Source organism: Eleginops maclovinus, chromosome 11, assembly GCF_036324505.1.
Source record: "Eleginops maclovinus isolate JMC-PN-2008 ecotype Puerto Natales chromosome 11, JC_Emac_rtc_rv5, whole genome shotgun sequence".
NCBI lineage: Eukaryota > Metazoa > Chordata > Actinopteri > Perciformes > Eleginopidae > Eleginops > Eleginops maclovinus.
Genome location: NC_086359.1, coordinates 15,534,130 through 15,555,841, shown reverse-complemented (window position 1 = coordinate 15,555,841; position 21,712 = coordinate 15,534,130).

Sequence of the window (21,712 nt, the reverse complement as noted above, 5' to 3'; positions counted from 1 at the left end):
CCGTAAACTCATTCAGTCAGATTCTATCAACACAAATACCATCTCAAATCTACAGCCGATATAACCATTTTAAAGCTGATGATTCAACAAAATGCATTTAATGGGCTTAGAAACAATTTTAAAAAAAGAGACTGAATTTCCAAATGCAGATGACAGAACCAGATCTTCTTTTAAGCTAATATCTAAAATTGTATTAGTTTGATTTGCATTTTTAAATGTTCTGAAAAGACTTCATCCAGTTGTGGCTCACTCTTGTTTTATGTCACAAAGTAAGATAACATGGTTTGTAGATAGTTTTGTAAACTCTCTAAATCAGATTCCTTGGAACATAAAAGCCCTTGAGCAAAACCAACTGTGACGCGAATATACTGCTCCACATTCTGGGCCTGCTGTATACTTTATAGATCCCTACTTCAGGACCAAACGTATTGCAAGTCACCAGAATCAAGCATGCTTTCATCATGCGACTGATAACCTGATTCTGATCAGCTATCGATCTCCTCACTCGCATCTCTCCACCAGCAGCTGGCGCCATAACCACACCCAACACATACAGGTCCACAGTTCTTTGACTTACGGATATCAAAATGAAACCGCCATAGTAGGCTTTTACATTACGACATGTTTTTGAAATGTAACCTTTAATATAAAAAGTACCTTCTTGTGAATTTAGGAGAAATCCAGACTGAAACAGATCATTGTTGTAAAATAACCTTGTGTGTTTTGGATGTTTATTCTTACCATTAGTCTAAAGAAAGACCAAACTCTTAAAACCTACAGGGGCATGGAAACCAATGTTATGTGTAAACTTTAAATGGAGTCTCTCCTCAACCTTAATGCCACCGTTGTGTTTGGGGGTTTACTATCACGATGTACTTTATCAGGCCTTTAGATTACATAGGCCAGCTTTCTATCACATGATCTTAATTAGTTTTGTCCACCAATGGAATTCCCAGATTTACCCGTAAATCCGAAGTAGTTTCAGCTCATTTGAAATAAATGTGCTGCAGTGCAGTGATAACATTAGAGTTTAATTGAAAGGCAATCGGAGTACTTCAAAGGGAACTTGTGCGACCAGGATTAGGCAGTATTATGGCTTTCTTCCAACCAGCATCCCCTCAAGGCCCTTGTTTTAAACATTTATCCCATAACTATCTGGTCTGGGGGAGTGTTGTTTTCAACTCTCCATTATGAAGCTCCGTGGACTTGATAAATGTTAGCAGTCTTTTCAAACGTTATTGTCTTGAGAGTGAGAGAATCAAGCGAAAAGGGCAGAATTGAAATCAAAGCCAGTCTCATTGACCATGTATGGAGTTTAGAGATATAGTTGTTCAAGCAAATTTCACCAAAACTGAGAATAACATATGATTTGGAAAATAGGTGAACTTCACTAACTGCTCAAATCCTACCCCTATCCAGAAAAAGGATTGGTGTAAAAACTTCAGTTGAGTCATTATGTGTTAGCCTTCGATGCACAGATATTAAAATTAACATTGGCATGGCAACCTATGTAAAAATGTATATCATCACCACTGGAAACTATTTCAGATATACTGTGTCTTGCAGCTTGTATGTATGAATTACTATAAAGCGAACATAGAGTACAAATTGTCTGTATGTCAATTGGCTCCTTATCAAATTAGGGCTATATTTGGTAGGCTTTGCAAAGGTGTCTCCCGCCCTTTATAGCAGGCCTAGTAGTTTAGAACGTATTAATTTGGATCTTCCACAGACTATTATTTTTTTAACTCAATCCATTTTTTTAACCGATTGACCCCATTCAATCATACACATAATCATACCGGATGACTCCTTTGTGCATGTGTGGTAACTGTCATTTATGTGTGTTAATGGACTTCATTGCTGTGCAGTTTTTGCCTTTTGGCAGGATGAAGTAGTGATTTAGGAATGATGCTAATCAATTTAACACATGCACAGTATATAAATAGTATAGCAGTCCTTTTCTTTTTTCAAAGTAGAGCCAGAGTTATGCTTTAGTTTAACTCTCCCAACAACAAAAGGCTACTGATTTGAAATGAAATAATACATTTATTGATCAGAGCACTTGTATAACAACATCCCATTTTCAGAGACTAAACGTGTTTATTTAAAAACAAGACTTAAAAAACTGAAAAATACACTTGTTTACTGTCTTCTTTTTGGGATTTATTCATACAAGGAAATGTTATGCTTGCATTAAGCATATTAATTCAGATGACTTAAAAGTCTAAATACATTCCTCCTAGTCAGCGAAGACAGATATTTCTGTTAAGTGGATTTGTGTGAATTTAGCAATATAGTAATATGTGCAGTATCTTGTGCATAGTGATGGAGAGGAATTGTTTTTATGATTTCCTAAAGTAGGAGGATAACATGGAGTCAATTAAATTAGTTTGAAACTGAGAGTGGAATCAGAAACCTGCCCTGCTAAGAGGCAAGTTTGCTCAAAATAAAAGCTGTTCCTGTGAATCTCATCAAATCCATAATAAGATGATGTCAAAGGCAGCACTAGTCCTATATTGAATAAAGTATTGACCAGCAGTGCAGTGAAAGACCCATCAGAGGTTTAGGTGAACACTCCCTACAGCCTACATTCTTGAGATTGGGCTGGGGCAGATATGATGCAATTCCTTTAATAATGCAGCTGCCATCTGCTTATTTACTGCTGTGATTGTGGTGAAGCACAGTGGATAGGATTGTGCTGTTTGCAATTGTGTGACTAGTATGGAATTCAATTAAATCTATATGCAAAAACTAATCCATGAAGAAGTCGATGAGAATAAGCCTGTTCCATGCTCCAGGCTTTAACTGGAGCTTTACTAATGTGAGTGGGGCTGTCTCCAAAATGAGTAGACTGCTGTTGGTTCAGGCAGTATTCTGAAACCATATGTAAATGGTTTACGGCAGTTTCGGTTGCAGGGTGGAATATAGGGCACTTGTGAATCTAGACACTAAACAGGGATGTTTTAATTACTTTCGTTGTTGAATTAAACCCACAGTCTGACCTTTAAATGCCATTTTGGCTCTGGCCTTCCATATTTAAAAAAAAGCACCAGGTCTTAAAAAATCTCCAGTTCTGCTGTCTAAATAAGTCATGTTAGTTATAGCTTATTAAGGCAACATGTTTCAGTCAATGTGGTAGAAAATACTTGGTTATCATAAAATAACTTGGTTCATTAAACTTAAGATAGAACAGGTGTTTCCAATAATACTGAAAGACTTTCACAAGATCAAACTTGTATTTCCGTGTTTTAAAAAAACAACTAGGATTTGCAAAAGAAGCAGCAGCCGGAAGAGTATACAAAGGACCGGTAATAGGATCACTTTTAAATAACAATCAGTAAATAAAAAAAGGGACCCTCTACAAACACCCACATACCTATCCATAAACCCCTCAGGGTGCTATTGTATGCATCTGTTTCCCAGAGATAAAGACCAACTCGCCACGTCCCAGAAGCTCCAAAGTTGGCTTGTTTTAATCTGGCAAGCAAGAAACGCAGTGAGGGAAAAAAAATAAATAAAAATGGAGGTGGTGGGGGTGCTGCTGGAGTTGTCTACTACGCTGGCTGAGCTGCTGAAATATATGTAAATCCCCTAATTAAACCATCTGTTTTTTTTGTCAGTTTACACCGTACTTTGACAGGCGTTAATGTGTAATATTTATTAAGCTGTGAACTAAGAATTAAAATCATCTGCATCATGTTACATCTGTAAGAGTCACACTATGTACGCTGACTTACTTGAACTATTATTTTTCATAAATGTTTTTAAAGAAAAGATCTGGAAAAAGAAACCCACCTCTATGGTTTAACTATTTAAGATAATAAAGATAATTTCAGATTTACAAAGGAATGAGTAAGTGCAAAGATTTACAGCTAGAGAAGTAACTTGTATGTGTCTGGTTGGATGAGTATGAGGGACTAGCAGGTTATTTTGAAGTGTGGAGGGCAGGCATTAGCGGAAGTAAGCAGGCAGGCAAAAATAGACTAATTAGCAACAAATCAAAACACTTGGAGGCACTGTAGGCAAGACAAACATAGAAAACCGATGTATGGCAACATGTAAGCAGGGTTGAGTAGTGAAGGAGATCACTTGATTTATATGGAGGTGGGCTGATTGCTGATTCTGGGCAGATTTCTGATTGTGGCTAGGTAAGTAGTGAGAAAGCAAAATGTGAAACAGACAAAACCAAACCCATCACACACAAGTCACCTCGTACTAAAATGCAGGAGAATAATACAAAAAACACAATCGCACCAGAGAGGCATGTGTCATGAATGAGGAGCTGTAAATGTTGGTTTTCCTCAGATAAAAGTGCAGCACTACAACCCTGTATCGATGGTTACATGAAACTGGTCCGTGGCGCAAACAAGTTTGGGGACCTCTCTTCTAGAGGAGAAGGTCATCTTGTCCGAGTACCTCCATAGCGCTGATAGGAGATGGCCTGCTTGAAAAGACCACGTTGCGTTGGATAGTAAACTTTCTTCTTTTAACAATACAGACCTAAGTATAGCCTAAAAGATTTGAGCAGTTCACCAGCACTGCTAATCACAGCATCCTGTTTAGTGAATGCAGTGGCTCTCAAAGGGTGAATACATTTCACAATTTGAGCAACAAGCATGAGCAAGGGGCAATTCTGCAAGCTAACAAACAAAGCTAATGGTTTCCTTTACCTGGCAGCTAAGACTCAACCTGCAGCATGCACCAACAATGTCTGTTTTTCCCAATTGTATTGAATTTAGACTGGCAATTAATTATCCTGCTTTCCAACAGGGAGGCATGTATTTTTTTCCAGATTTAGTGGAGTACAAAACATTTTAAGTTCCGTTATAATTAATCGAACACGCTGAAGGGCATTTTTTCCCTCTTTGGTATTTGTCACGTAGCCCGTATGATTAGAATGAAATTGCTTTTATTTCTTGGGGGAGATGGGAACAAGGTCTGGCAACCTGTCAGGGAATAGATCTTTAATCACTGGTCTTGAGTAAACCTTAGGAGTTTTAAAGATGTTTTAATGACCTGCCTTGTCACTGCATCGTTCACCTTCTGACTATTAAAGCTGGGGTGGACAGCAGGCTAATTGAAGTGTCACTCAGTGGAGAATTGTATTTTGTCTTCCTCTCTTTGTTTCTCTTTTATTCCTGTTCTCCCTCTCCTATCCTCTCCCCTTTGTTGATACTTATACTCCCTGAGGACACATGTTTTCCATACCTTTCCCCTTTTTTGCTCTTAATGTAGAAGGGAATATCTGTTTAAATAAGAAATCTCTAAGCTTTTGACACCTAAGCCATCCACTAATTACATACGGGTAAAGCTATGATAATGAAACAATGTGACTGAGGAATAAACATCCTTGCAAGGACTAAACTCGTTTAGGTAATTTTTTTGTTATGTGACGTTACTTTATAGTTTCTTATAAATGAAAATATATTTCTGAATTGGCTCTGTATTGTTATAAGACACATTATGTGTCATTTGGAGAATTAATCCTAATTAAAGAAAATTCAGTGTTGATGCTCTATTTTAAGTTAATTGTAATGAACTCTCAACTAAAAAGAACAGGTTAAACGAACAATAGGGAGTAGTAAGAGTTCATAAGTGACAAACACTAGGCAAAAGTTCTAATGAGCGTTTTTCTGTAATTAAATTCTACGCTCGACGTATAGAGTGGTGCAGTGATGACCTATTTATGTAGGCCAACCCGGAAATAGGCACTGCAAGGGATCCATTGACAAAAATAAATGAGATTTCCCCACTGGATTTTTTTATTTAGCATTATAAATCTGAAGAGGGAGTAGCCGAAAAGAATCCAAGATGCCTCTCGTCAAGGTAACGTTTATTTATACGATTATATGATAAGTCTACAAAGGTACTCGATCAAGGTGCCTTTGGTCGAGGTCCCTTCCGATTTCACTGTTCCACAGACCACATTTAAGTAGTTCATCTGTCTTGCAGATTCACAGGAAAAGGCCCGATCTCTCGTTTACAACTAGTTTTCTAGCTGATCACACAGAAACGTTGTGATATAATGGCTAGATTGCTAAGAGAAGATTATGGTTACGTTTTTAATTGATTTATCTCGTAATAAAACCAAATGCTCGCTTCATCTCTTGACACAACACTGGTTGTTGTGTTGTTGTCTAAGTCACAATGTATGTAATGTATCACTGCAGCAGTTCATTTTATAGGGAGTTGTGTTGGGGTGCTGGTGGAGGAGTTTTGATGATGTTGGACACTCCTGTTAGTGTTCAATGAAAGCACTACAAGCTAACAAGAATCTGTATGCGACTATGTACATGCATATTGTACTGCTATAATCTACTCGCTACTACACTTCATTCTACAATGTTAAACTTATTTTATTTTGGATATACTACTTACCTATTTCCTGAATGTGTACGTCTGGGAATTATAAGAATTGAATTCCTTTTTATCTTAATGTGTTTTTTTTTCAAAGTAAATTTCCCCTCTGTGGGATGGAATTCTAATACATACTTCTGATTCTAATAAGCTACATATTATAGCTTAAATTATGTAACTGACTACATGTACATTTGGTAGTTAAAGACTTCAACCTCAGATGCTTATGTTTGCCCATTTTGAAAGGTACAAAATCATGAAGTAATGTGGGCTTTTTGTACATTTTTACAGAAAGCGTAAATACTTTGTTTTTGATTATTTAAATATAAAAATATTTGTTATTGTCTTATAATACTTTCTTAGTACTAGTTTTAAAGTAGCAACTTTATTTCCATAGCAGCCTTTCTGTGTCCATTAGTAAAATCAAACTCATGCCCAGGATGAAACATTTTCTTTTCTTCCTCCCTTTTCTCTTTTCTTCCTCCCACTGTCCACGACAACATTCTAGTTATTGGACATTTGCTGGTGCGTGTCCATTGTGCTCTCTCATAACAAAACAAACCCACAAAGGCTTAATCCTATTTATTCAGACAATGAAACTGCTAACAAGTTCCAACATCGAATAACAATATTACTGTTGTGCTGTTTCTCTCCTGAGAGAACACAAGCATCACAAGTGATCAGGGAGTGGCCCCTGGCTCCTACCCTTTGATGTTTCTATGGCGGTCTTTGTTGAAAACACTGCTGGCTCCAGCTGTGACTCCACTTCTGCAGGTTCATTAAGCAGTATTGTTATACTGTATACAGATGACATTTGTGGTGCATAACCAAAGAGATTGTAGAATTATGAGCTACCTGAAGGTTCTCTTGAGGAAGAGAAGAAGGTACAGTGCATCAAAGTGAAGCCTCAGCAGACTTGATGTGCAGGCTGTAAGTGCTGCCCTTCACTTCCAGGGTCCTCCATGAAGTTTGATGTGAAGGGTTGATTCCTTGAGCTTTACACTGCACTTAACTAAACTATGAAGGAATCAATGCGGTTTACTATTCTTCAGCAGAGAGCTGCTCATGAGATTATTTCCCTTTTTTGGGTATGTTTGGCACACCATCGTAGTTGTATTTAACTGAGTTCTTCTTACGCTGTTATGTCAATGTGTAACTAGGTAAAACATAAATTCATGACTCCCAGTCTTCCCACTCCCAAGAAAGGTTAGTCAACTGACAGCCGGATGCCTCCTAAATACTGGACTCTGGTAGTCTGCCCTGCCTCCTGTTTCCTGATAGAAAACAGATTAGATTCCACTGCAAACACAACCATTTATTCAATTGCAGGGTCAATGAGAGGGCGCTTCCTTAACAAAAACACAAACCAGCTAAAGTTCACTGCCAAGGCTTTGCTCTTTGTTTAGGCCATGGTTCACACAGTATATTCCAAGAGATACATCAGTTGCTATAGGACTTCAATCATATTTGCTCTCCGTCATGTAGTCAATAGTTGTCAAGCCCAAATAGTTTTCCAAATGTTAATTTGAACATATTTCACCATTGCACTACATGAAAGAAAGACAATATTGAATTGACGAGAAACGGGTAGAATTTAACAAACACAATCTTACAAAGCTTAAATAATGCTGTCATGACAAATTCAAAGTTATTATTTATGCCTAAATGTGAAGGAAATTAGGAAAACACATTGTATATTTAATAATGTATTTCTTTGTTTAAAAAGCATTGTTAGTTTATCCCAGTGAGTAACTGTACCACAGAAATCAACTGTTTGAGTGCCACTGCAGGCACTGTTGCACACATTTTTTTTCTTTCTCCAGGCCTATATCATTCAATTCCAACTCATTATCATGTAATTCTGTTTACAAATGTAGCTTGTTATGCGAAAGTAGCTAGAGGCATGTCAAGTCTCCTTCCACCGTCTCACTGATGCAATTAAATGCTTAAAAACAAGTGTGACTCAGTGTTTTACAATGAAAGTTCAAGCATATTATTTTCCTGGGTATGATCATGGTGCTAAAAGTATGTATGCTCTGTGTCATGATTGCTGTAAGTTGAAGTTAACTTCCTCAGTTTCCATCAACTCCCCTTCTAGTGGATTGATAAACCATTACATCCAAGTTCCAAATGACTGTGCCATAGAGCTGTTGTACATGGGTTACAATACGACATCTGTAGGGGATTTCCAGGATCTGTCGAGGCACCACCAGGGACGGATTGGTACACTGAAAAAAACTGAAACGTATTATGTCAACAAATTTCACATAACTGTATTAGGTTAGTTGAAAGCAATCACATTGAGTTGAACAAAATATTGCTTTATTTAGTGTGTGTGTGGCTTTATATGTATATGTGTTCAACTGGAACAGCCTAAGTTAGTTTCCATAGTGAAATTATTATTATATATTGTGCACTGATCAATATGGGAGACTTCAACATTATCAGATTTATCGTTTGGTATTTCCCATTAGACTTCTAATTGTTGCAATGAATGGACATTTTAATGGTTTGGTTTTAAGTTCTGACTGGTAATGACCCAGCTTTGCGTGTTTCCTGTGGAGACTAAATGATTATTCCGATTAATATGGCCTTGTATGATCATTGGAGCGATAAGCTTTATCATTTGGAACATTTAATTTATCTTTGATTAAAATGTTAGAAAATACAATTGTTGCATTATTGTTTTAAAACAATTATTCCTTGCTATAGACGTGATGGTTTCAGTATGTACAGTTTGATTGCCTGCACTCGGCACATACAAGGTGGATATGCATATTCTGCTAAGGATCTTTAAGTGGAGAAGAAATTGTCATAACTATATGTGTTCAAAATAAATTACACAGCTCCTGATGCCACAGCACACTGGTTCCACACTGCCCTCTCCCACCTGGACCAGAGGAACACTTATGTGAGAATGCTGTTCATTGACTACAGTTCAGCATTCAACACCATTGTGCCCTCCAAGCTCATCATTAAGCTCAGGGACCTTGGGCTCAACAGCGCCCTCTGTGACTGGATCATGAGCTTCCTGATGGGCAGATCCCAGGCAGTGCGGATGGGGAACATCACATCCTCCACCTTGACCCTCAACACCGGAGCCCCTCAGGGTTGTGTGCTCAGCCCTCTCCTCTACTCCCTGTTCACGCACGACTGCGTGGCCACACACAGCTCCAACACCATCATCAAGTTTGCTGACGACACGACCGTCATCGGCCTGATCACAGACGGCGACGAGACGGCGTACAGAGAGGAGGTCAGAGCCCTGACATCTTGGTGCCAGGACAACAACCTCCATCTCAACGTCAGCAAAACAAAGGAGCTGATTGTGGACTACAGGAAGAGGCAGAGAGAGGCACACACACCCATCACCATCGACGGGACTCCTGTGGAGAGAGTCAGCAGCTTCAGGTTCCTCGGGGTAAACATCAGTGAGGACCTGACATGGACACATCACACCAGGGTCATATCCAAGACGGCTCGACAGCGGCTCTTCTTCCTCCGCAGGCTGCGGAAGTTCAACATGGACTCCAGGATACTCTGCAACTTCTACAGGTGCACCATCGAGAGTATCCTGACTGGCTGCATCACCGCCTGGTATGGCAGCTGCACCGCCCTCAACCGTAAGACTCTACAGAGGGTGGTGAAAACTGCTCAGCACATCACCAGGACGGAGCTGCCATCCATGGAGGACCTCTACACCCAGCGGTGTAGGAAGAAGGCCGGTAGGATATTAAAGGACCCCCATCACCCCAGCAACAATCTGTTCTGTCTGCTGCCGTCTGGCAGACGGTACCGCAGCATCTGGACCAAGACCACCAGACTCAGAGACAGTTTTATACCACAGGCTATAAGACTACTGAACTCCTGAGCTGTGTGAATGTCTACTCACATCTGTTTATAGTACACACATACATATATATTATACACATCTGCCATACATATCTGTTTATAGTACACATATCTATATATTGTACATATCTACCATATACATCTGCTATACATAATATATGCATCTGTCCATACCTCCTCATTCAACAGTGTAAAGTATTTAAATACTTTCAATGTATTCCAAATATGTATATATTTCACATCCTCAAATCTTTATTGTTGTTACTATAAATATTCTTCTCTCTTTTTCACTATTTTATTTATCTTATTTGCACCATGCATGTTGAGTTGTTGGAGGAGCACGCGACATAAGATTTTCATTGCCAACATATACGCTGTATCTGCTGTGCATATGACAAATAAAACCTGAAACCTGAAACCTTGAAACCTAGAATATTTGACCGAATGTCAATAATTTGGACACAGCATCCTCCAGATTGAATATAATGTGTGCTCCCATGCAACCTGGGCTGATAGATCTATAGTAATGGATAGTTTCCATAAAGTGGACATACTTTTATGTCAAAACTTTACCTGGTGCATCCTTAAATAGTTTAATGTTGCACAGTCTGAAATATAGATAATTATTTGCTTCACTCTATGCCTCCTTGATTAATTTCTCAAATCTGACAGACGTTGTGTACCTCCTACTCAACCATCACTCGCCAATGCACGTTTCCTGGTTGTAAAACCCAGCAAAACATACATGAGGTTCCCTCTTGGTTTGTCATGAGGTGTCTGACTGTTTACTCACTTATAGTTCAGCACGCTGGCCCTGATAGTAACAACTCTGCTGCTGTCACAAAAAGAAAACAGGAGTACTGCAAGCACTTTCAACTGTACTGAGGAATTTCTCATGGATTGTATAAGCAAACTAAAATATCAGCTTTATCCAAATAGCCTTTTCTTTTACTATATTTTTGTTGCAAAAGGTTTCCCTCTGGGAGATCGGATGTAGTCAGAGCTCAGTGGCTATTTTTATAACTCTTTTGAGAGCTGTCACAAAAATGTTGCAGGCCAGTACTGAGTTAGTACTGCACAATCCATTAGGAACCTCATATTGTTTTCTTATCTGAGAATTCATGCCCATACTTTTGTAGCTAACGGATGAATACTTTTTTGGAATGATTTGTATTGTTGAAACTGGTCAAGAAATTCATTTACTGAATTTGGGATGCTTAACAGTAGCGCAACATCAAATAATTGAGATCAAAACTGTGCACCATGGCTTGGATTGACTGTTTCAAAAGTTCATGTATAATTTCCACTATAAAATGTCTGTAGCTGCTGCTGCAACCACACTGAAAAAAACAAAACGTTGACTTTAAATAAATATATTGTGTCAACAGATTTCACACAACTGTATTAGGTTAGTTGAAAGCAATACTCTTAAATTTAAATATCAAATATTATATTCAATTTGATATTATTTCTTTCAGCTAATCTAATACAGTTATGTGAAATGTGTTAATATAATACATTTGATTAAAGTCAACTTTTCCTTTTTTTCAGTGGAATCAGAGTAGGAACATGGTTTTAAATAATCCCTTCCAGTATCAACAGGGCACAAACTGAGTCTAAGTGATTCAGCTGCTCTGCAGTTTTTCCTTCGAGAAATAGGCATGATATCTGCTGACAGCTGGCTAAGTAGAGTGGGATACTTTACAAGGAAGGAACACACTATTGGTGAAGTATTATCTTTCATTTTTTCAGTGTTTTTTCATAGAGAGAACTGAGTGTTCCTCCTTACTCCACTCCATCTCTTGCTGCTATTGATAGATTCACTTTGAATAGCTATATGTTTCAGGACAGTCAATGCACCCTGCTATCATCTTTCTTTCTTTCTGATGGAAAAGAAAATGTGCAAAATGTTGTGATAATCTTATTCTCATATTTGAAACATTGCTCAAAATGAATTACTGTAATTAAATAAGTAACTTCCTCAATTGCCAACTGCTACCTTGCATGGTTAGAAAGATCTTGTGGTTGAAGCAAAATCCTCCAAGAAAACCTGATTCTATCATATTAACCGTATATTGAATCAGTCGGCTTTTGCATGTACAGCAGTTACTAATAAGCACTTTTGTTATTTTATAATAATCTTCAAATCTTGGATATCAACTTAAAATGGTACTTAAATTGAAGTGGTTGTTTTAAACAGTTGAAGATGGTTGGGCACAAAGGTGACCCGATGATCTTATCCACCAACAGAAGATATCTGTCATGAGGACTGTCAAAATGGACAAAAACAGAAAATCAAGCAACACTTTCAAGGAGGTTTTATGTACTGTAGCTCCCTTAAAAACAGGTCTTGGTTAAATATATTTGATTATGAACAGGCTTGATGAGATTAATATTCCTCTCAAGAGACAGTCATGCAACAATGGGGCACAGTTTGTTTCTTGTTGGGCACATACATTGAACTTGGTGGTGTCCGCTGCAGCCAAAGTGCCCACAAATACTTGAAACTATACAACCTGTTCTCAGCAGAACAATTAAGATGGCCAGTTGTGAAGAACCATGTGACTCTGACACTGAAACCACCTCATAACATAAAAGAAGGCACTGTTGAAGTTCAGGTACAAAGCAACATATTCCCTGTTGTGAAGTACAAGCATTCAGTTACAGCAATTACACAGTGGTATTATCATGTCCTCAACCAAGTAAGCCACATGAGCGATTTCCTGCAGTCTGCCACAATGCAGCTTGGTGGTGCAGTTGACCTCCTAAAGAATACAAAAACCTCCTTGACGAAATGCACAAACAAAAGCTGTGCTGATGAATACTGAGGCTGTGCTGAAAGAGAAGAGACTTAAAGCACAAGGAAACACTGAACAGGACCATTCAGTCATAAAAAGAAAGGTTTGAAACATTAGATGAAGTGAGAGCCACATTTGGAATGCTGCTACGTGTATAGATATCCATACATACATATTATCTGTTGTTGCATGTTTTGTCATTTGAAAAATAATGTGGATGCCATTGTGATAATGCAATTTTATTTATTTATTGTTTTTAATTTGTGGGCAGAGGTAATGTATATGTTAAGGATATATCAGTTGAAACGTTTGCTTTAATTAAAACAAAATGTAACATTAACTAACAATTTGAAAAAAAAACATTTTAACATCAGCAGCAGATGTTTAATTTTTGTGCATGTGAGAGATGCAGAATTAGTCAATCCTGTACTTTCCGGAGTTCCGTCATTTATTGTCTTTCTGTATGGCTTCAATGACTTGGTTTATGGAGATTAATATTCTTGAGATTTTCTCACATCTCATTTCTTCTAGAGTGTACCAGATTCTTGCATTAAATGTCAAATGCATGCACCCAGACCACCTTCAAGGGTTTGGAATCCCCCCCACCATAACAAAAATAGGAGCCCCCAAAAAGCTAAAACGATCCTGGGAGAAGCATTTTCTCTAGCTGGGATGGTTTGCCCACATCGGGAATAAGGTTGTCATATGAATCTTAACTTGCTTTTCGTGCCAAACAGTATTTGAGCTTCCCTTTGTTCATTATTTTTTTGCAAGATAATCAGCGCACTCATTCACACTTTTATTCATCATACAAGTCAAACTGTTTTTTTAGGCTCTGTCTTCTTAAAGCTGGAGTGTGGAACTTTTATCTTTCCCCTCTGGTGGTGAGAATAATTACCATATAGGAGAGACCTTAGCAACGGTGGGAAATGCATTTTTTGAAGTGCTTCAGACAAAAAAAATCTCGGCATTTAGAGGTAGGCTTAAAAGCAGGAAATTGCATGGGAAATCTTGAAGAGAGTGCTCTCATCTGCATGCATACGTGTTCCAATGCAGGAAAGTCCCCACAACTTCAGTCATTTTAATTCGGAGAGTTTTGCTAAGGGGCGATAGCTGATAAACCTTTGTGTGAACTTTTTTAGCAAGAGCTTGAAAGTAATGGCTGTCATTTATTAAGTTCCTCATTACAGCTTTAATATTCTACATTTTAAACATTTACTATGAACACAAAGTCATTTCACCAAAATGTGAAAAATAAGCTTTGGCATCACACTTACTCTATGTTCGTGTAAACCTATTCCCGTTCAAACTGTCCACTCATTTAACAGTTGCTGACACTAACAGTGATCACAGTGCATACACCCAGTAAAAAACCTGCCTCCGCTGACATTTGCCAGGAATCTACTCATTTCCCCAATACTCAATTACACTTTCCTCCAACCAATTTATGACCCTCTATTAACCTGTCTCACTTGCTTCTATACACCATGCACACATTGCATCCGACAGTACTGCCTGTTTAATGTGTCCTGTAAATTTGTTTTTGCTTTTGCACAGCTTGTTGGAGGTAGCAGTAGTAAAAGGGTTAGTCGGCTTGCAAACAGACATTCTCTGGATTGATCAAAAGGTATTTGGAAAATCTAGAGACCCTTGACCAACACACTACCACACATTACCCTGAGATTTTTCACTAGTCAACATGAATACTGTGGTTATACAGGGTAAATCTGAGGTGTGAATGATTGTAACCGTATGAATGTAAACGGCAATGCAGCGGCTGTGCCAATCCATGCAGAGTGCAGCTTTGTTATTTGTTCCTAGAGTCGGCAAAACTAAATCAGGAGCCAAAGCATTCAGCTACCAAGCTCCCATTCTTCGGAACCAGCTTTATTAGGCAGGCAGACAGCGTCGCCACATAGTAGCCTTCTTTTTTAATAAAGCCCATGGTTAGGACTGGTTTCAGGCTTCCATTTAAGGAGCCAGAGTCTGATTGGCAAACCAATCCTGCTTCAGCGGCCCTAACCCTTTTTTCTTTAAATACCATGTATCAGGTGCACGAAAAAAAATTAACGGTTAACATTTTTCTGGGGGCCATTAAATAAAAAAACAAGAGGATTGTTGGTAGGTAGGTTATGAATACATATTAGGTTAGTTATGATGTTGTAAATACAATATTTAATGATAGTCATTATATCTGAGTGTTTTGGACTGAGTTAAATCATGGGTCAAAATTGACCCAATTGTAGTATGTCGTCAAATTTCACATAACTGTATTCAATTAGGTTAGTTAAAGGCAATGATATTAAGTTGAACTTTATGTTTTTTATTTAAACGTTATATTATTGCTTTCATCTAACCTAATACAATTATGTGAAATCTGTTGAATACATTTAATTTAAAGTCAAAGTTTCAGTTTTTTCAGTGTGTCATTAATACATAAACACGCAGCCATATCAGACTATCAGTAGAAAGAGCATTGTGAAAAATCCCCCTTTTTAAGGGTATGATGGAAGAAAACGGCAGATGCCACAACTACCTACTCGTTCCAAGGATTTATGGAAAATTAATATGCTATGCTGGTTAAGGCGCGGTTAATGTTCTCCAACCTGGAGTTTTATATTGTAAATTTACCATGCCAAAAATAATACAAGTATTATTTAATGTGTGCCACCGCACAGTGGCCTTGAAGCACATCTCCTTTCTGAAAGTGTGAGGACTCTACTCCTGATTACACACGATGAATGTGAAGAGCAAATGTGTTATTCTTCACTGGCAAGTGTATCAGTTTGAAACCTAGCGTAATTTATGTTTACAGTTTACAGACTGTTGGCATAAATACTAAGTAAACATTAACTGACAGAGACATGAATAGCAATCTCTACCTGAGGCGAACATCAGGGAAGCGTGTAATCGCGGCTGCATATTTTGTTAATTTCCCCTCAATTTCAGATCAGATTACCAAATCTTAATGCTATTAGGTACAGTGTAGAGGCTGTTTAAGTGTTTAGCCATGAGGCTTCCAATCAAAATGTTCACACCCAGACACACACCAACACAAACACACACACTCAATAAATTAATATTGATGTTTACTTCATGGTCACCCTCTCTCGGTAGGAATTTAATGTGGGTCAATGAAACATCTAAATTGATCAATATTTCAAGGCTTTTTCAAGGATAAGGCTCTTTGTGTTTCTTTTACTACAACATTTTATATATTATTATTATTATTTCTATTTTCTTTTTTATAAATCACATGATTGAAGGAAGCTACTTTTTTTTGGAGAGTTTTGCCTTTGAAACTTTAATAAATACAGCTGAAGTAGATGTTTTCACAGCAATAAAACAGAGACAGTTCTAACCTGTTTCCGACTACATGTTCCTAACAATACCTGTAAGCAGATTCATTTAAACTACTTGTGCCATAATAATTATATTCAATAACAATATGAAAGGATAACACAATTTGACAGTTTACAGTGATTTTGGGGCTGTTCCACCAGTGTGATAAAAGTTAGTTTAGACTCTTTGATAAGGGACAGATTTCAACAGTTTTGTTCCTCTTTCAAAAATGTGTCATAGCTGGGCGGTTTCAAAGTCTTTCAGAATCAATTAAAAAACATTTAAAGTTAACACTTTTTTTTTTTTTTCAAGCCAGAGTAGCCTTTATTGAAGAGTGACCGTGTTACAAAGGCTGAGAGGGAACAGGTGTCCCAAAAGCAACAAAAAAAAACAAAGCGGTAAAAGGAGGATGGCATGTATTTGTAAAAACAAAAAAGCTATTATTAACCAAAGTTGATTACCAGGAAATTTGGTTTGCCACAAAAATAGGGGGGGCCAGGCAATCAAACAAGGAAAACAAAGAAAAACTGAACATGTTTAAACCGGGGAAATTGAGGAACAGGATCAGGAATACAGGCAGGATCTCCAGGAAAACAGACTGGACCGTAGACGGGAACTGACAAAGAACACGATGAGAGACACAGCTGGAGAGGGGAGGTGAAAAACAGTGGCAGCAGGTGAACACAATCAGACGCAGGCGGGGGAACACAGGAAGTAAAACGAGACAAGACATTAGGAGAAAAGACATTTCAAAAATAAAACGGGAAGCATGAAACACAATAATGACAGCAGGCAATTTTCAAACCAGCATCAGTTCCAGAATGCACTCTGTTACAGCTCTAACCACTGAGCTACATGGCAACCCAAATGATGGAGTTTAAAACCTTCTCTGACATATTCCAGAATGAGGTTGCTGAATAGCTTAAGCTATATTCACATGATACATGACCTGCTCTTTGCTCACTAGCGATGCCGCCTGTGTCCATAAAAACACAACGTAGTGCAGAGTCATTTTAAATCATGTATATAGAGCTTTGGAGCCTTCTTCCTTCTCTCTGTACAATTTGGAACAGAAAACCTAAAAAAAACTAAAACGTGGTCAAAAAGAAGTTGCTATGAGAACACAAAAACAAGGATACAAGAAAGAGTCAAAGACATTTGAATAAAGCTCGCCGTTCAATTATATTCATTTATCTGCCTCCCCTATTATGAACTGCTCTTAGGTCTGCTTTACTGCCTAACCCTGACACACCGCAAGAATTGCAATGTATGTATGTAAAAGTGTACACGTGTATGTCTGCAGGTGGCCAGAGCAGGCTATTCTGTCAGGGAATAAAACTCAAAGTGGCAAGGCCATGGCTCACCATTGTGAGCATTTATGGTTTCTTCAGAACTTCTGGAACATATTTGGCTGATAATCACCACCCTACATCAACCCCACCTGCCCTTATTGCCTGTGCGGACAGTTGCTCTGCATGCTCAGCTGTTGAGAACTGTTGAGCGAACAGAATAACTCCCTTTTTTAATTTCTTTGAAGTTGATTAATAATAAGAGGATGCTGAGAGGCTGAACAAAATCTTCTGTAGCACACAAGACAAAAAGATATAAGTAGAGAGATATCATCATAAATCATCAGCGTGCCATTAATCTTCTCACTACTCTCTGGGGGGAACACACCGCCAGGTTCAGAAGCAGAGCCGTATTAATTCAGCACATTAAAACGACTGCTCTTTAAAGTAGGAACTAGATGATTTACAATTACTTCCTCATCACAGCACCCAAACTGAAGAACTTTTGCTCAGATATCCTGTTACTGAAATACAGCTGACCACATTCATTTAAAAAAAACTAATTTAAATGTGTGTTTTTTGTAAGTGTAATATGACAGAGCTTAAGAGAAAAACAAAACCTCTGTCTTTTTTTCAAATTTTGTTGCTGGGGAACACATTAACGTGTTTGAGTAATTGAGAGTCGTTAGAATAGGAAATAAAAAAACAACTAGGAGGAAATACTGCTCACCATCTGTGATTGTGTGTTGCTGGAGTATTTTAGTAAAACAAAAGCTCATACCATTCTCGGCAACATCTTTCAGCCTTGTGCCGCCTTAAGCAAGTTAAGGGGTGGATGTTTTCACAGATGAAATATTCCAGAAATACTCAAGAATGAAAATGATCAAACTGAGCTGAAGGTACAACAGGTCATGGATTTTAATTACCTGTTGATTGGGATCAACCTAAGCCTCTCTTTTGTGGATTACATGGTTAAAAGAACAAAAGGCCTCTATTAAACCACATCAATACAAAGCTCTGCTTGCAATGCTCACATCATATAAACCAATAATAATAAAACCGTAAAGCAAAATGTTTCACGGCGCATATCGAAACAGTTTTGGTTGTAAGACACTTTTCTGTCTTCTCTCTTGTTTTGTCTCGTATGAATGCTTGCTAAGCTTCACAAACAATCATACTGTGCTAGCGTACAATAACTTATGGCATGTGTCTGGAAAAACTGTTCAAGATACTTATCCATCCATACCAATAAATCAAAATCATTACAAATCAGTGAGGAGGGGCTTTGCAACATTATCTAAAAATATGTCATGTAGTTAATGACTATGTCGTGAACATCAGGTATATACCATTAATTAGCACATCGTTTTTTTAAGCCACCATCATGCAACCTTACTTTCTGTTTTTCTTGCAGCCCTCCCTTTCAAAAGACATCAAGTGTGTGTCGTGTGTGCGGCTTGTGTTTTGTTTGGAGGGAGTCAGGGAACATGGAATGGGCCTGAAGAGATCGGAAGAAGTGCCAAAGGAAGTTTATAGGTGTTGATTAATGGAAGATGCCAGCAACCACTCTGAACAAGATGGATTAACTATCCCCAATGTTATTCTGTGTTGCGTGTGTGTGTGTGTGTGTGTGTGTGTGTATAGGCAGGTAATGTATTATCGTAGACTCGATGTAAAACCCCTAACCCTAACTCCATGTGAATGAGTTTGTTGAAACAAAAACATGGTCAAAACCAAACTAGAAAACGACTTGGGAGTGACTTGTTAATTGCAAGGTAGCCATACCCTAGAAAACGTGTCATTCTGTCAATACAAAACTATTTTTAAATAGTATAAATAAATACATATTAAATATAAAAACTGTATTTCATGGGTTCCTTGAATTAAAATTGTTTGAATAATTATTCAAAAATTGAAAGGATGCCACCTTACAGCGCACAGATACTGTGCTAGAATGATCACACTGCTAGAGATATGTGTTAAAGCAATATTTGAATTGTTCTTCATCCAAGCAGGATAAACCAGGAAGTCTCAATATTGTTTTCAAGAGTATTCCTTATAAAAAAGAAAAAAACTGTACCTTGTTTGCTGTATTGCTTATGTGTGTGAAAACTTAATAAAAATGTAAGTAAAAAACTAAGACAAAAGAGCAATGTTAATTACTGAAGTCCAGTCAAGTTTACTAACATACTAGATATTTCATAGACCGCAGTCTTAGTTTCTTACCTGCTGAGACTGTTAAGGATGCATGGTGAAGCTCAACTGAAGGTTTTAGTGAGCGAGATGATGACACAACTAGCGACTATGTTCACCCACAGAACCTTCTAAATGAATTTTTTAAAAAGAACACCACCTCCAATCCAGTGTAATAAAGGTTATCAGAATAATGTCTAAGGTGCTCATAGCAATGATGTGTGTTCAAGGAAAACACAACCTTCCAGTTACCTTGGACATTCCAGTAAATCATTTTTACTGCAACTAAGCAATATGTCCCATTTTTTTCAAAAATAAACTTCATTGCAGGATCTTTTATGGTTTTTGCCACAATTGTGTGCCTGCCAGGATAAAATCCAAATTTGATGCAGTGACCTGTGACTGTGATTGTATAAGACATTCAAGTTTGTCCATGTACTTTTCCAAACTAACACAACCTGTCAATTGCAATGCCCTGCAAACGGTTCCAAAAAGGGATTTAGTGGAGGAGGTGAGCAGTGTGTGTGCTGTGTTTGACAGTTCATGGAGAGTAGAACTATGCTCCTTATTCCAGTTTTCAAGATTTGTGAGTTGCCAAACACAAGTTTTCGTTCAAAATTGTTGGGCTTACTGGTCTATACCGATCTGTAGTCCTGTTAAGTTTGGTATAAGAGCCATTGTTATCCTATGTCTTTTATTTTTAATGTTTAAAAAAAGCTATAGATATAATTATTTAGTAGATGCTATTTCATTGTTTTATAATGGGATGAGAAAAGAAAAGGCAGATACCTTTTCACAATGTAAGTTGTGGGTGTTTTTGAGCCTAATGGCAACAAGTGATGGACGGGTAAGTCTTCATACACCAGAAACACTGAACAATCAGACTAAAGAGACAAGCAATGAATAGGACCAATTCAGCCAGAAGGACAATGATGTGAATGCATTATGTTAGATCTCCATATTTTTTTCAAATTCAAGAATGTCATAATTACACCAAACTGGAGCATAATTTATGGACAAGATGTTTTCTGGCTTCCACTTTGATGATTTATGGTTGCTCTGCTTAGTCTCGTCGACTGCTTTAAAAAGTAGAAATGAAACTGTTGGGATGCCAAAATATGAAAGTAACTGAATCCTACAATACGATGCTTTAAGTCCTACTCTCAGGTAAGCATTTTATAGTCTATCAGCACTATTCCTGCTGAGACAGAAATATGCCAAGGACCGACCCCATCCTTATTAAAAGAACACTGCCAACTTAAACCAGGCAGTAATTATTTTACCTGCAATTACATATACATTTCGCAAAACAAATGAGTAAGAATAAAAGTGATTTAGAGGTTACATGGTTCTTGCAGATCTAGCAAAAGCATTCAAACAGATATTCAACAAATCTCATCACTTAAAAGGTGAGTGGAAATAAAACCACTGCATGGAAAGGTCTCACATTCATGTATTTCACAGAGCTTTGACCCCATGTGTACTGACAGATTGCAGCCTTGAGCGCTTCAGGCAGGTTCCTATCGGCTGCTCCTAAGGTGACATGCAAACATGTGGAACACAATAAATCTTTAATGACCTTGTGAGACTAAACTGAAAAAACTGAAACAATGTCTTTAAAGATATATTGTCAACATATTTCACATATCTGTATCAGGTTAGTTGAAAGCAATAATATTAAGTTTAAATAAAAAATATTAGTTTCAACTTCATGTAATTACTTTCAACTAACCTTATACAGTTTTGTGCAATCTGTTGACATAATACACTTAAAGACAATGTTTCAGTTCTGTCAGTGCATTCATTTAGCTTCCTTTTTATTTCAAGGGGGAAAACGATCATTAAAAATAATCAGAAAATCACAAAGCTGCATGCTTT